The sequence below is a fragment of the Oncorhynchus nerka genome, linkage group LG3, assembly GCF_034236695.1.
Source record: "Oncorhynchus nerka isolate Pitt River linkage group LG3, Oner_Uvic_2.0, whole genome shotgun sequence".
Lineage (NCBI taxonomy): Eukaryota > Metazoa > Chordata > Actinopteri > Salmoniformes > Salmonidae > Oncorhynchus > Oncorhynchus nerka.
The window spans coordinates 77,266,547-77,282,556 of NC_088398.1; the positions used below are offsets into that span (position 1 = coordinate 77,266,547).

Genomic DNA, 16,010 nt, shown 5'->3' on the forward strand with positions numbered 1-16,010 from the left:
ACATGGTGCTCGTGTTCTGGAAATCAGCTGCCTGTGTTTACAACACCACAAGTGCGTTGATTAGTGGGCGTTATGCATATTTACTTATGCTATAGTAACATGATTTAAATGTTATGTTACGTCAAGCATACGGTTTATAATGTTGATTTAAAACTATATATACATGATAAACCAATTATGTTAGTCTTCTGGATTAAAACCTGTTGAAGACTGACTCATCAACGGTAAGAATGATGATGAGATGTTCTTCTTGGCTCATGTTGTTTGTGTGATGGTGATACGAAGCACAGATGTTCATTACAAATGCTCAATGAGGTTTCTGCATCTTCTTCTTATGCGTCGTGCATAAGAACAGCCATTAGCCATGGTATATTGGCCATATACCACACCCCCCCGGGCCTTATTGCTTAAGCATATCTCAGTGCAGATCAGTAACCACAGTCACATGTAATAGGCCCAAGGTGCCATTATGAGACTGTGTGCCTGTGTTCCTGCTGTATCTAAGAGACTGTGGCCCTGTGTTCCTGCTGTATCTAAGAGACTGTGGCCCTGTGTTCCTGCTGTATCTAAGAGACTGTGGCCCTGTGTTCCTGCTGTATCTAAGAGACTGTGTGCCTGTGTTCCTGCTGTATCTAAGAGACTGTGGCCCTGTGTTCCTGCTGTACCTAAGAGACTGTGGCCCTGTGTTCCTGCTGTATCTAAGAGACTGTGTCCCTGTGTTCCTGCTGTATCTAAGAGACTGTGGCCCTGTGTTCCTGCTGTATCTAAGAGACTGTGGCCCTGTGTTCCTGCTGTATCTAAGAGACTGTGTGCCTGTGTTCCTGCTGTATCTAAGAGACTGTGGCCCTGTGTTCCTGCTGTATCTAAGAGACTGTGGCCCTGTGTTCCTGCTGTATCTAAGAGACTGTAGTCCCTGTGTTCCTGCTGTATCTAAGAGACTGTGGCCCTGTGTTCCTGCTGTATCTAAGAGACTGTGGCCCTGTGTTCCTGCTGTATCTAAGAGACTGTAGTCCGACTGAATAACAACAGTGAAGTCAGTTTGACATTGTTTTCCCCACTGTATGAAACACGGCACCTCTCCCCCACCAAGAGTCAGCTCTCTCGTACTCTCCTATAATAAGATGTACAGTATGTTCTGTAACTTGTGCCGCACTAGCCTGGGGTCCCTGGTTAGGACAAAGTAACTGCAGCATGTGAGGCTTTCCATGGGGTTGTTAAAGGTGAAGTTTTCCATGGGGTTGTTAAACATGATGTTTTCCATGGGGTTGTTAAAGGTGAAGTTTTCCATGGGGTTGTTAAAGGTGAAGTTTTCCATGGGGTTGTTAAACGTGATGTTTTCCATGGGGTTGTTAAAGGTGAAGTTTTCCATGGGGTTGTTAAATGTGAAGTTTTCCATGGGGTTGTTAAAGGTGAAGTTTTCCATGGGGTTGTTAAAGGTGAAGTTTTCCATGGGGTTGTTAAAGGTGAAGTTTTCCATGGGGTTGTTAATGGTGATGTTTTCCATGGGGTTGTTAAAGGTGATGTTTTCCATGGGGTTGTTAAAGGTGATGTTTTCCATGGGGTTGTTAAAGGTGAAGTTTTCCATGGGGTTGTTAAAGGTTAAGTTTTCCATGGGTTGTTTAAGGTACATTTTTCCATTGGGTTGTTAAAGGTTCAGACCCAGATCCGAGAGTCGTGTTAAAATGTCCACAGATATTCTGTTTCTGTAAGGAGCATTATCTTTCACTTACAGATAGACTATCTTAATGAGATCACTCTGATGTATCATTTTCCTGTTTAGCAGGAAATGATAATTGTAGTGTATTCAAGGTTTTAAAATACTTTAAAAGTTTTCTAGTTTCCATTTCAAAATGTCAGACTTGATGTATCCATCTAAAAAAAAAATGAAATCCAAATAATCATTTACATTTCCTGTTGCTGCAGGATTATTTTCCTGTGGTGAGAAACTGGTCAAATTTAGATAATACGTCTGTAGATGTAATATGCATGCACAATACATTTGGATGTTTAATGCCCTATAGGCATACAGTTATCATGCCCGCTTTGAGGATAATACATTGCCACCGTCGCGGCCCGCGAACAAGGACCCCTTCTCCGTGGCGAACATGAGTTAGACATTTAAAAGTTTTAACCCTCGCAAGGCTGCTGGTCCAGACGGCATCCCTTGCCGCGTCCTCAGAACATGCGCAGACCAGCTGGCTGGTGTGTTTACGGACATATTCAATCTCTCCCTATCCCAGTCTGCTGTCGCCACATGCTTCAAGATGGCCACCATTGTTCCTGTTCCCAAGAAGGCAAAGATAACTGAACTAAATGACTACCGCCACATAGCACTCACTTCTGTCATCATGAAGTGCTTTGAGAGACTAGTCAAGGATCATATCACCTCCACCTTAACACTCTAGACCCACTTCAGTTTGCATACCGCCCCAGCAGGTCCACAGACAATGCAATCGCCATTACACTGCACACTGCCCTATCCCATCTGGACAAGAGGAATACCTATGTAAGAATGCTGTTCGTTGATCACAGCTCAGCTTCGACACCATAGTACCCTCCAAACTCATCATTAAGCTGGAAGCTCTGGGTCTCAACCCCGCCCTGTGCAATTGGGTCTTGGACTTTCTGACGGGCCGCCCCCAGGTGTTGAAGGTAAGAAGTAACATCTCCACTTCGCTGACCCTCAACACTAGGGCCCCACAAGGGTGTGTGCTCAGCCCCCTCCTGTACTCCCTGTTCACACATGACTGCGTGGCCATGCACGCCTCAAACCCAATCATCAAGTTTGCAGACGCCACAACAGTAGTGGGCTTGATGATCAACAATGACTATACAGCCTACAGGGAGTAAGTGAGGGCACTCGGAGTGTGATGTCAACAAAACAACCTCTCACTCAACGTCAACAAAATAAAGAAGATGATCGTGGGCTTCAGGAAACAGCGGAGGGAGCAGCCCCCCTATCCACATCGAAGGGACAGTAGTGGAGAAGGTGGAAGGTTTTAAGTTCCTAGGCGTACACATCACAGACAAACTGAAATGGTCCAGGTAGGGCAGCTGGCTGTACAGACATTGTGGTGAAGAATGCGCAACAGCACCTCTTCAACCTCAGGAGGCTGAAGAAATGTGGCTTGTCACCTAAAACCTTGACAAACTTTTACAGATGCACAATCGAGAGCATCCTGTCGGACTGTATCACCGCCTGGTATGGCAAATGCACCGCCCCCAACCACAAGGCTCTCCGGAGGGTGGTGCAGTCTGCACAACGCATCACTGGGGGCAAACTACCTACCCTCCAAGACACCTACAGCACCCGATGTCACAGGAAGGCCAAAAAGATCATCAAGGACAACAACCACCCGAGCCACTGCCTGTTCACCCCGCTACCATCCAGAAGGCGAGGTCAGTACAGGTGCATCAAAGCTGGGACCTAGAGACGCTTCTAACTCAAGGCCATTAGATTGCTAAACATCAATCAATAACTCAGAGGCTACTGCCTACATAGAGACTCATATCACTGGCCACTTTAATAAATGGATCGCTAGTCACTTTAAACAATGCCACTTTTATAATGTTAACTTATCTTACATTACTCATCTCTATTACCATCTATTGCACCATGCCTATGCCGCTCATCGATATATTTATATGTACATATTGTTATTCCTCCCTTTTAGATTTGTGTGTGTTGGGGAATTGTTAGATTACTTGTTCGATTTTACTGCACTAGAAGCAGAAGCATTTCGCTACACTCGTATTAATATCTGCTAACCATGTGTATGTGACCAATAAAATTAGATGTGATTTGATATAGAGTGTCGTATGCAAGTGATCAACACGCTGGTTCAATCATTGATGAACCCCATGGAATCGAAAAGGGGGATAGTGGTACACTCAAAATCAAATCAAATCTCAATGTATTTAAAGTGCCTTTATTAACATGTTACTATACACTTTACAAATAAATAAAACTGAATGCTTTGACTATTATTCTCATGATTCTATCCACTACACTGTAGGATCACTATTGCATTAGTCTTGTCCCCCAGTCGGCTCTTTGTGGTAGCAATTAGCCTAGGGACCGAGGTTGCTATGGCATTACAATCTCCCAAAAAGCACATCATTGTCAATCCTATCCTAGCATAGTGATTTGACACATGATTTATATTTCATTCGTTAGATAACATTGAAGACCTTGTCTAGTTTTCACTTTTATTCTTGTATATTTCGTATACAGTAGAACGTGCCCTGAATAGGATCTACTTGAGGACTGTGATGGCTGGGTTGAAATGTAAAGCTAAAAGGGACATCTGGTTTACATGAAGTACATCTCAACTCTTATTTCTCACAGCAGAACTGCTGAACCTGATCCTTGGCAACATTCCCCCAGGCAAATATTTCTTCCCACAGGAGACGGTCAGTGTGTATGGCATGGAACTAGACCTGCCTGTAGAACCTACCACACAAAGTAGCGTATGCTCATATACCTACGCCTCCGCTGTCGAAAAGGGGCGAAAATATACAATCTACGAGTTAGATAGTGAAACTGTGAACCTGAAAATAACATTTCAATAAATAAATCAATGGTTATTTTCATTTCGTGGTCCGTATGGCTATGTTTTCAGACGGTGACCCAGAGGGCCAGTCAGCTCAATGTGATCTGCCCGAATAGCTGCAAAACTGTAGCAACTCAGTCTGAGACCAGAAAGCCTTTCCAACCCACAGCCTGGATGACTGCCACGGAATATGTCGAGCAAGTATTTCTAATCTGTTCGAAATAATCCATATGTTCTACGTTAAAAATAGAGCAGTATGAAGACGATCAACTTCCTCCTAACATTTTACTTGCCGAGGTGACGAAAGTGCCTGTTTGACTTGCCAGTGTGACAAAGGTGTTCATCTGTTTGCCTGCTTTGTCAGTATTTATAGTACTAGTTGACAGTCTCCTGAATTATTTTCTAAGAGAAAACTCTTCACTCCTCCTCACATAATTACTGGCCTTATTACTCCCTCTTTCAGAGAGAGAATAGACTGGAATGGATTTCTACCTAGTTCAGTGTAAATGGGCTGACTGAGAGAGCTCGTCACTGAGAGAGCTCGTCACTGAGAGAGCTCGCCACTGAGAGAGCTCGTCACTGAGAGAGCTCGTCACACAACATTGTTGTTGTTATTTGGTGAGAAAGCCTTTCTAAATATAGATAGCACAGCGGCTGCTTCTTGCGGATGTGAAAACGTAATGGAGGAGAAGGAACATTCATCTGTCACACTCAGGGAGTGGATCTTCAATGGGGATCATATTGCTTCATATTAGTGTGTTGCTCTCCGTGGCTCATCACAAAGTAATAGCTTGGGCTGGTTGTGTCTCATTAAATCTAATAATCACCTCACTCTTAACAACCCGGCCTTAAGACAAAAAAAGATGATCTCTCACTAGAGAAGGAGATTAGATGAGAGACACATGAGGCAGTGAACCTAATATGAATATACATAGAGACCTAGAGAGGAAGTCATGACCTTTCATTGCTTCTAAGGGACTACCCCTCCTGAGCAGTACAGCTTTGTCGTAATGTTTACAAAGATTCTTTGATATGACTGCTTTAAGGCATCAAAGCCTTACAGTAAGTGAATTCATGTTTCCTGTGGCTGTAATATTCTCTGTCTATCTGCAACCTCCATTAGCAATGGAGGCTTTGGGTTTCATTTAGGTTGATTTTAGGATATCACGTTGCTTTGATATTAAATTGCCGCCGGCTACAGTAGGAAACTTGGTGCACCCTTTGAGAAAAATGTGAAATGTAGAGATTTAGTCATGTCATTTTTTTTTTTAAACACAAATTACTGTGGACCCCAAATGAATGTATGTATATGATACAACTGTGTGTCTGTGTCTGTGTGTTGCTGTTTTCTCTGATGATGGCTGTTATGGGGGATGCTCTGTCTTTTCCTCCATGTACAGTATGATGGTAAAGCTCAGTTGAATCTCAGGGTATAGCCCAATGCTGATATCTGCTGGCTACTTACTGTCATTCACCATCTTATGTCCTGAACTAACCTGACCCTTTGCAATTTGAAATTCTTAAATCATTGTTTTCAATGATTTAATGATTCAATAATTTAATGAGTTGTTTTCATCTCTTATAAATAAAGAGATTAAACTAGCCTTTGTATTCAATTAATTAGACACGTCAAAACATGCATGAAAAGTAATATTCAATGATTGGCTTATTATTGACATGCTTTCATTAATCAATCGTTTGGAAGACATTTTATATTTGAATCTATTGCACAGCATCTCCTGTATTTCCCAGCAGATAGATAATATTTAAGTCCTCTCATGTCCTTTAGAGGGAGACATGTACCACGTTACTTTAACACTGCTGATAACCTGCTCAACAAAATCTATACAGTACATTTGTTTTTAATAGTTTAACATTTGTCTCAACACAATTATAATTGATGAAATGTGAAATTACATGACGTGTAATAATGGCGTGTCATTGGAAGAAGAGCTGTCCAATCAATATTGGTTTCCAGAATAAACATCCTTGGGAAAAAAAATAATTCTTACTTTTAAAATGACAAAATATTTATAATTTAGTTTAGTACATTTTTCACGTAACTCACACACGTGGTTTCCCAACATTTCACATGTGATATTCTACGATTCAGATCTGCGCTTTTGTAACCAACAGGATTAGAACCCAGGAGAAGCCAATTTCTTGACCATTAGACCAAGAGGGCCGACACTTCCAATGAAGCATGTACAATCAATGTCTTTCAAACTCTGAATATTGACAGTTCAATTCAAAATATGGCTGACCAACATTTAAACATGTAATCAAGTTAATCACAGGATTTGCTGTTATTAATCACAATTAATCTCAAATTCAGAATTTGATCAAATTGAGCTGTAATTTATGATTTTTTTTAATGTAAAAAGCATTAGAAGATTGTCGAAGTAACGGCTAGGAGAATCTGGTAAGTTGATAAAGCACACTTTCTTGTACCTCAATGTCAACTTGTTTTGAGATCACATTGATATTTTTAGCTGTATATGAGATGTTTTCAGTGTATTTTGAACGCTTTCAGACAACGCAAATAATCACAATAAAATAAAAAAAATCCACTAAAATTACAAAAAGTTAACTTGAGTTAATTGATTCATTTTGCCAGCTCTTCTGACAGCTCTCTGACAGGGGAGCTGTCAGAACCACTAGCCTTGTGGTTAGAGCGTTGGGTAACTGTACATGTTGTTAGTTTGAATCCCCGAGCTGACTAGGTAAAAATCTGTTGTTCTGCCCCTGAACAAGGCAGTTAACCCACTGTTCCTAGGCAATCATTATATGTAAGAATTTGTTCTTAACTAAAAAAATAAAATGTAGAAAAGTATCTGTTTACATTCAATCCAATAGAAAACACATCCATATATTAAAATCCTTTGTAGGCCTGTGTATTAAACATCACAAAAACTAATGGACAGTTAACAATAACATAGGCTAAAAATAGCTAGTTAGGACAAGATGGAAGGCTAGCTATCACCTATTACTATGCTAGCTAGCTGTCAGGAATTAGCATGCGACCCATAGATACAAATGTCATATATAAAGGAGCATTTAAATACATATCATTAGCGTGGTTCATATGTCCACATGTAAATACACTTAATGTACCCTTGTTTGTAAAATTAAAACTATTTAAGAGCCAAAACATTTAACGGAAATAAAAAATCTACCTAAATGCCATGTTCTCATTGACTTGCATACAAAATGAGCTAGCTACTTAGCTTGGCTACACTCAAGTGAATTGAAAAATCTCAAAACAATTAAATTATATATCAAAATGACCAGAAAACTCAACACAGTTTAGTTAAACATGTTGTCTCTAGATTTTGAAAACGTAACCATGCATACAAACTGGAAAACAAGATAAGAAAAATAAGGAGATACGGAGAGAAAGCTTCTCTGTTCTTTCCACTGGGCTTCTTTCAGTATGAAGAAGAGGCCTGCAGAAGTAACCCTCCGAATGCCTCCCTTTTAGTGCTAACATGTACAGTATATCAATGCAACACCATAGAGGACTACAGTAATAATGGAGTGGATGTAACACTCCGAATGCCTCCCTTTTAGTGGTAACATGTACAGTATATCAATGCAACACAATAGAGGACAACAGTAATAATGGAGTGGATGTAACACTCCGAATACCTCCCTTTTAGTGGTAACATGTACAGTATATCAATGCAACACCATAGAGGACTACAGTAATAATGGAGTGGATGTAACACTCCGAATGCCTCCCTTTTAGTGGTAACATGTACAGTATATCAATGCAACACCATAGAGGACTACAGTAATAATGGAGTGGATGTAACACTCCGAATGCCTCCCTTTTAGTGGTAACATGTACAGTATATCAATTTAACACCATAGAGGACTACAGTAATAATGGAGTGGATGTAACACTCCGAATGCCTCCCTTTTAGTGCTAACATGTACAGTATATCAATGCAACACCATAGAGGACTACAGTAATAATGGAGTGGATGTAACACTCCGAATGCCTCCCTTTTAGTGGTAACATGTACAGTATATCAATGCAACACAATAGAGGACAACAGTAATAATGGAGTGGATGTAACACTCCGAATGCCTCCCTTTTAGTGGTAACATGTACAGTATATCAAAGCAACACCATAGAGGACTACAGTAATAATGGAGTGGATGTAACACTCCGAATGCCTCCCTTTTAGTGGTAACATGTACAGTATATCAATGCAACACAATAGAGGACTACAGTAATAATGGAGTGGATGGCTCAGAAATAAGAAATAGGCTGTAATCTTTTCACAGAATGGTATTACAGATTTTGCAGTTCCACATGTGGAAACATTGATATTGCAACATTTTAGCACCAGCTTTTCACGTGAGGAGAATTACACTATTTCACCCCCACATGTGAACTACAAATTCCACATATTTCTTACATGTAAAACAGCAAATTCGATTTTCACATGCGATAGGTAGCCTAGTGGCAGTTAGCCTAGTGGAAGGTAGCCAAGTGGCAGGTAGCCTAGTGGTTAAGAGCGTTATTCCAATAACCGAAAGGTCACTAGTTCTAATCCCTGAGCCCACTAGGTGAAAATATGTTGATGAGCCCTTGAGTAACACACTTATTGATCCTGTTAATTGCTCTAGGCTTTCACTAAAGCATCTTTTAATGCTAACTTCATCGTTTGTAGGAGCAAATCTACGAGCTGTTTCCCAATACCACCGCTATTAATGTTGCACTTGAAAAGGCTCTTAATTTTAGCCCAACATGTGAAACCAGCCATTGCACACTCCAAATGTCACCTTTTTTTAACATAGGGCATCATTGCATTCAATAGCATGAGAGGAATGTTTGGCCGTTTTCCTCTTTAAATGGTGCTAAATCTCCAGCTTCCTGTTTGGATGGTGCTACATCTCCAGCTTCCTGTTTTGGATGGTGCTACATCTCTAGCTTCCTATTTTGGATGGTGCTACATCTCTAGCTTCCTGTTTGGATGGTCCTACATCTCTAGCTTCCTGTTTGAATGGTGCTACATATCTAGCTTCCTGTTTGGATGGTGCTACATCTCTAGCTTCCTGTTTGGATGGTGCTACATCTCCAGCTTGCTGGCAGCTGGAAGGAATAACAGCAGACTGACTCTTCTGTCTGACCTTTGGTCCAATGCACTTTCTCTGGTGCGCTGGGAGTCAGGGGCATACTTGACCCACAAACGGTATCAGCCATACATCAGTACTGCAAGATGGCCATCATGCCCATCATCATTTAATAAATGCAGGTCTTCTGATTTTAGACTCCAAGCTGAAGTGGAAATCTGTATGTTTCCTCCAGAGAGAGAGAAGTCAGGGTTGATTGATATGATGCTGACTGGGAGAGAGAGGTGTGGGTCTGGAGGACTGCAGTGTGGGTAGTTAGCTCCCAGTGTTTGGACGGAATGCCGACTGCATTCCTAAGAGCTCTAGAGAGAAGAGAGGAGACTAGAGGGCTTGGAGGAGGAGCAGAGGGCTGAAGACTTTCATAAACGATATCCTGCGTAGCTCTCACAGACCACGACTATACAAAATACAAAAAGTCAAGATCAAATCTAGGCTTGATTAAGTACTGCTAATTGTTTGAAATATGGGTGTTTCATAAATGTCATCTTATTGTGTCGTACAACATTATGCTAATATCATTCTGCTCATATCATTCTACTCACATCATTTTACTCATATCTTTAAACTCATATCGTTTTACACATTTAATTAAACTCATATTATTATACTCAAATAATTATACTCATATCATTATACTCATATCATTAAACTCATATCATTAAACTCATATCATTATACTCATATCGTTTTACTCTTTTAATTATATTCATATCATTAAACTCATATCATTATACTCATACCATTAAACTCATATCATTATACCAATAGCTAAAACCAACACTGGAGATAATAAGGTAATAAGACAGTTTGAGGTTTGATGTAGAAAACCAGATGTAACCAGCTCCTGCTAAAACCAATAAAATTAATGTCATTAATTAATCAATATACGGAAGTGGTCAGTCGACGCAGATGATAAGCTACAGGACTGTTTTGCTAGCACAGACTGGAATATGTTCCCGGACTCATCCAATGGCATTGAGGAGTATACCACATCAGTCACTGGCTTCATCAATAAGTGCATCGATAACGTTGTCCCCACAGTGACCGTACCTACATACCCCAACCAGAAGTCATGGATTACAGGCAACATCCGCACTGAGCTAAAGGGTAGAGCTGCCGCTTTCAAGGAGCGGGACTCTAACACGGACGCTTATAAAAAAAAATCCCTCAATGTCCTAAAATGTCAATACAGGACTAAGATTGAATCCTACTACACCGGCTCCAATGCTCGTCGGAAGTGGCAGGGCTTGCAAACTATTACCAACTACAAAGGGAAGCCCAGCCGCGAGCTCCCCAGTGACACAAGCCTACCAGATGAGCTAACTGAAGCATGCATGAGAGCACCAGCTGTTCCGGAAGACTGTGTGATCACGCTCACATAAGCTGATGTGAGTAAGACCTTTAAACTGGTCAACATCCACAAGGCCGCAAAGCCAGGCGGATTACCAGGACATGTACTCCGAGCTTGCGCTGACCAACTGGCAAGTGGCTTCAATGACATGTTCAAACTCTCCCTGGCCGAGTCTGTAATGCCTACATGTTTCAAGCAGACCACCATAGTCCCTGTGCCCAAGAACACCAAGGTAACCTGCCTAAATGACTACCGACGCGTAGCACTCACGTCTGTAGCCATGAAGTGCTTTGAAAGGTTGGTCATGGCTCACATCAACATCATCATCCCAGAAACCCTAGACCCACTGCAATTTGCATACCGCCCCAATAGATCCACAGATGACGCAATCTCTATTGCACTCAGCACTGCCCTTTATCACCTGGACAAAAGGAACACCTACTGTATATACAGTTCATTCGGAAAGTATTCAGACTCCTTCCCTTATTCCACATTTTGTTACGTTACAGCCTTATTCTGAAATGAATTAAATAACAAAAAATCCTCATCAATCGACACAATACCCCATAATGACATAACAATACCCCATAATGACAAAGCAAAAACGGGATTTAGACATTTTTGCACATTCTTTAAAAAGTAAAAACAGAAATACCTTATTTACATAAGTATTCAGACCCTTCGCTATGAGAGTCCAAATTGAGCTCAGGTGCATCCTGTTTCCATTAATCATCCTTGAGATGTTTCTACAACTTGATTGGAATACACCTGTGGAAAATTCAATTGATTGGACATGATTTGGAAAGGCACACACGTGTCTATATAAGATCCCAGTTGACAATGCATGTCAGAGCAAAAACTGACCCATGAGGTTGAAGGAATTGTCAGTAGAGCTCTGAGACAGGATTGTGTTGATGCACAGATCTGGGGAATGGTACCAAAACATTTCTGCAGCATTGAAGGTCCCCAAGAACACAGTGGCCTCCATCATTCTTAAATTGAAGAAGTTTGGAACCAACAAGACTCTTCCTAGAGCTGATCAGGGGAGAAGGGCCTTGTTTGGGAAGGTGACCAAGAATCTGATTGTCCTCTGACAGAGCTCCAGAGTTCCTCTGTGGAGATGGGAGAAACTTCCAGGAGGACAGCCATCTCTGCAGCACTCCACCAATCATGCCTACATGGTAGAGTTGCCAGACGGTAGCCACTCTTCAGTAAAACGCAAATGACAGCCCACTCGGAGTTTGCCAAAAGGCACCTAAAAAGGCAATCTCAGACCATGAGAAACAAGATTGTCTGATGAAACCAAGATTGAACTCTTTGGCCTGTATTCCAAGCATCACGTGTGGAGGAAACCTGGCACACTCCCTACGGTGAAGCATGGTGATGGCAGTATCATGCTGTTGTTGTTTTTTTCAGTGGCAGGGACTGGGAGACTAGTCAGAATAGAGGGAAAAATGAATGGAGCAAAGTACAGACAGGTCCTTGAAGAAAACCTGCTCCAGAGCGCTCAGGACCTCAGACTGGGGCTTTGGGACAAGTCTCCTTGAGTGGCCCAGCCACTTGAACACGATCGAACATCTCTTCTCTTCAACAAAGTTCTGAGTAAAGGGTCTGAAAATAAATGTAAATGTTATATTTCAATTTTTTTTAAATGAATTTACAAACATTTGAATTCAGTCCTTAAATTTGGTCCTTAAATGAAACTGGTATACTTTTTTATTTATCACAATTATATATATCACAATTTTGATCTTTAATGCAGAGCCGACAAACAAGTTCCTTACGTTCTCCCCCTTCCACTTGCCTCTTCCATTTCTGCGGTAATGCTGCAATTAGTTGGTTGTGATGTTGGGTATAGCAGACATTTCCATATTTTTTTGTTAGCTGAATGTGTGATATAACTCCACCAGTCCTATTTATGACATAATTTAAAAAGATTATACCGTTTTTTTTTGTTTTTTTTTTATCTAAAAAAATATAGTTAAAAAAAATAATTAATTAGTATATTTTAGTTTAACCAGAATATTTACTGTAATATTTGTTCTGTCTTTTCTGGTGGATTAAACTGAAATTGCAACCAACTTTCTATGGCTTGTTTTAAAAAAAGCAATATTTTGGAGATTATTTCATTTCTGAACAAAGGGGAAAATACCATTCTTCAACATTAAATAGTACCTGCAAAACACCAGTCTCAACATTGAAGAGGCGACTCCGGAATGCTGGCCTTCTAGCCAGAGTTCCTCTGTCCAGTGTCTGTGTTATTTTGCCCATCTTAATCTTTTTTTTTTTTTTTAAATTGGCCAGTCTGAGATATTACTTTTTCTTTGCAACTCTGCCTAGAAGACCAGCATCCCAGAGTCGCCTCTTCACTGTTGATGTTGGGACTGGTGTTTTGCAGGTACTATTTAATGAAGCTGCAAGTTGAGGACTTGTGAGGCGTCTGTTTCTCAAACTAGACACTCTAATGTACATGTCCTCTTGCTCAGTTGTGCACTGGGGCCTCCCACTCTCTTTCTATTCTGGTTAGGGCCAGTTTGCGAGCCCACAAATGCTGATGCTCCAGATACTCAACTAGTCTAAAGAAGGCCAGTTGTATTGCTTCTTTAATCAGGACAACAGTTTGCAGCTGTGCTAACATAATTGAAAGTGGGTTTTCTAATTATCAACTAGCCTTTTAAAATGATAAACTTGGATTAGCTAAAACAACGTACATTGGAACACAGGATTGATGGTTGCTGATAATGGGCCTCTGTATGCCTGATGTAGATATTCCATTAAAAATCAGCCGTCTCGAGCTACAATATACATTTACAACATTAATAATGTCTACACTGTATATCTGATCAATTTGATGTTATTTTATGGGACAAAAAAAATGGTTTCTTTCAAAAACAAGGCCTTTTCTAAGTGACCCAAACTTTATAACGGTAGTGGATATGCCAATTATTTGACGGTCCGACCGCATTCTGTCCCCTATTAACACTTTTAAAAAAAACTTTTGTTGCCACCGAGAATGACATAAGAAAGTAGTCAAGATGACGATCCAGCTGTTTGGATGGTTTCAAATAATCAAATTAGTTAGGCTTTGCGATGGGATCAGTATGTTAGCAAAGCACAACCTGCTCTGAAAGTTACGCAATGTATGGCTGTTTCTGGTGGGCTAGGCATCTTGGTATTCCCCCACACCACAGGGAATTGGTGGCACCTTAATTGTGGAGGATGGGCTTATGGTAATGGCTGGAGCGGGATAAGTGTAATGATATTAAATACATGCCGTTCCATTCTCTTACATTACAGACATTCTTATGAACTGTCCTCCCTTCAGCAGCCTCCTTTGCTCCACACTATACTGAGAAAACAGAGGATTGCAATGCAAATCTCAAGAGCTTTTTAAAATTGTAACCCCATTTCATCAGATATATTTTGGATCAAACTTTACTGAGCCATTATCTTGCAGAGGAAAGCTATCCCATGAGTCTGATTAAAAGTCTCATTAAAAGTCAAATTTTCCACATTTATAGGCTTTACAACTACGTTCCTAGTCAGATTATAGTTTCTTCTAATCATATTGAACCCCTGAGCCAAAAATAGTTATTGGCTTGAAAAATGGTTCATTCTAATTACAGAAAACATTGTATGTTTGCATCATAAAAATGTCACAATTTATAAATATGATAATAAATGTTATAGAAAAACAATGTAAAATACAAACCGAGTCAAACAAGCTGATATTCAATGAAAAACACTTACGTTTTTGTTCATCCTTGCACAAGTACTGTGTCCTCATGTCTTGAAACTCGATCCTCAGGCTAATCCCAAGAATGTGGTCGAAAGTTGAGGGTTATAACTTAGATTTGTTGTGCAAAAACAGAGTGGTCACGGTTTTTGGCCTCTACCTGCAGTTTGTTTGTTTTGTTCGAACAGGAGTTGTTCCTGTTTAGATGGGCAAAGCTGCTGAAGATGTCAGCATGTCACAGTAATAACAAACATGTCCATTTCTCTTCTCCATAAGGGAGAGTCAATTCACATTCTCAGGCAATAGAGACATTTGTTTACCCTTTGTGGACAGTAGGCTAATGGGACCATGTTGTAACCATGTAGACTGGATCTAATTTGGATTTAATATATTTTCAAGCGTGAGAAGCAGGTTAATACAACTACAACAAATTATAGTGTAATGCATGTTTAGCAGGGTCATAGCACTGTCGTTTGCATAGCACGTAATTTAAGTAGGCTACCCATATAATTACTACATCACACAGGTCTTTACATTTATCTACATGGCCTGATGCATTACATCTGGTCTGGACACTTCATACTCTATAAACAGTTTTATTACGACACAGAGACATTCCTCCCATCAACTTCCTCAACCAAATGGTCTGCTTTGCAAATTATTCACGCAAATAGATTTCACGGACAGCACATTGATAGTGGAACGTAAATACAATATTGAATGATGTTGAGGTATGACCTTATCACAGTGAGACAAGTCGGTACATTTTGGATTGGAAAATATGTATTGTGTGAAGGATGGCATGTTTAATATGCGTTAAAACACAAATGGCGGAATCTTTCTGAGGATTGTGACAGTGTTTGTCATCACGTCATTAATAACTGAGTTGTTGAACTTTCCAATGGAGAGAGAGCGCATCAAACTTCCCCGCCCCGTCTATCGTCAAGCTTCCTTGCGTTTCGTTCTTCAAGGACCTAAGCTTCACCAGACAAGGGGAAGCGCAAATGAGAGTTAAACGACAAATGTAGTAAAACTGAGGGCAAATATAGCAACATCTTACATGTTATCTATTTGCAGTCATTGACGTAGCGACTTACATTTCAGCAAACTTGATGTAAATTCAAATGTAACTCCACAAACGCTCTGTATAGCGGGCTGTGTAGGTATTCGGATCAAGGGGGACCTCCTACCCTTCAACAGGCGCATCTCATACTTTGTAAGTATT

At 40.5% G+C, this 16,010-nt stretch overlaps 1 protein-coding gene across 2 annotated transcripts in view; it reads left to right on the plus strand.

The window, feature by feature from the left end:
- Window positions 1–16,010, plus strand: part of LOC115116748 (rho GTPase-activating protein 6-like) — an 80,923-nt gene that overhangs the window by 13,974 nt on the left and 50,939 nt on the right. Inside the window, exon 1 of one of the 2 annotated variants that reach the window (XM_065016043.1) lies at window positions 15,734–16,001. The exons of the other annotated variant lie outside the window; for it this stretch is intronic. The gene's annotated coding sequence lies outside the window, so the exon portion shown is untranslated. Of the gene's footprint in view, window positions 1–15,733; window positions 16,002–16,010 lie in introns of those variants that run through there. 2 annotated transcript variants of the gene reach the window in all.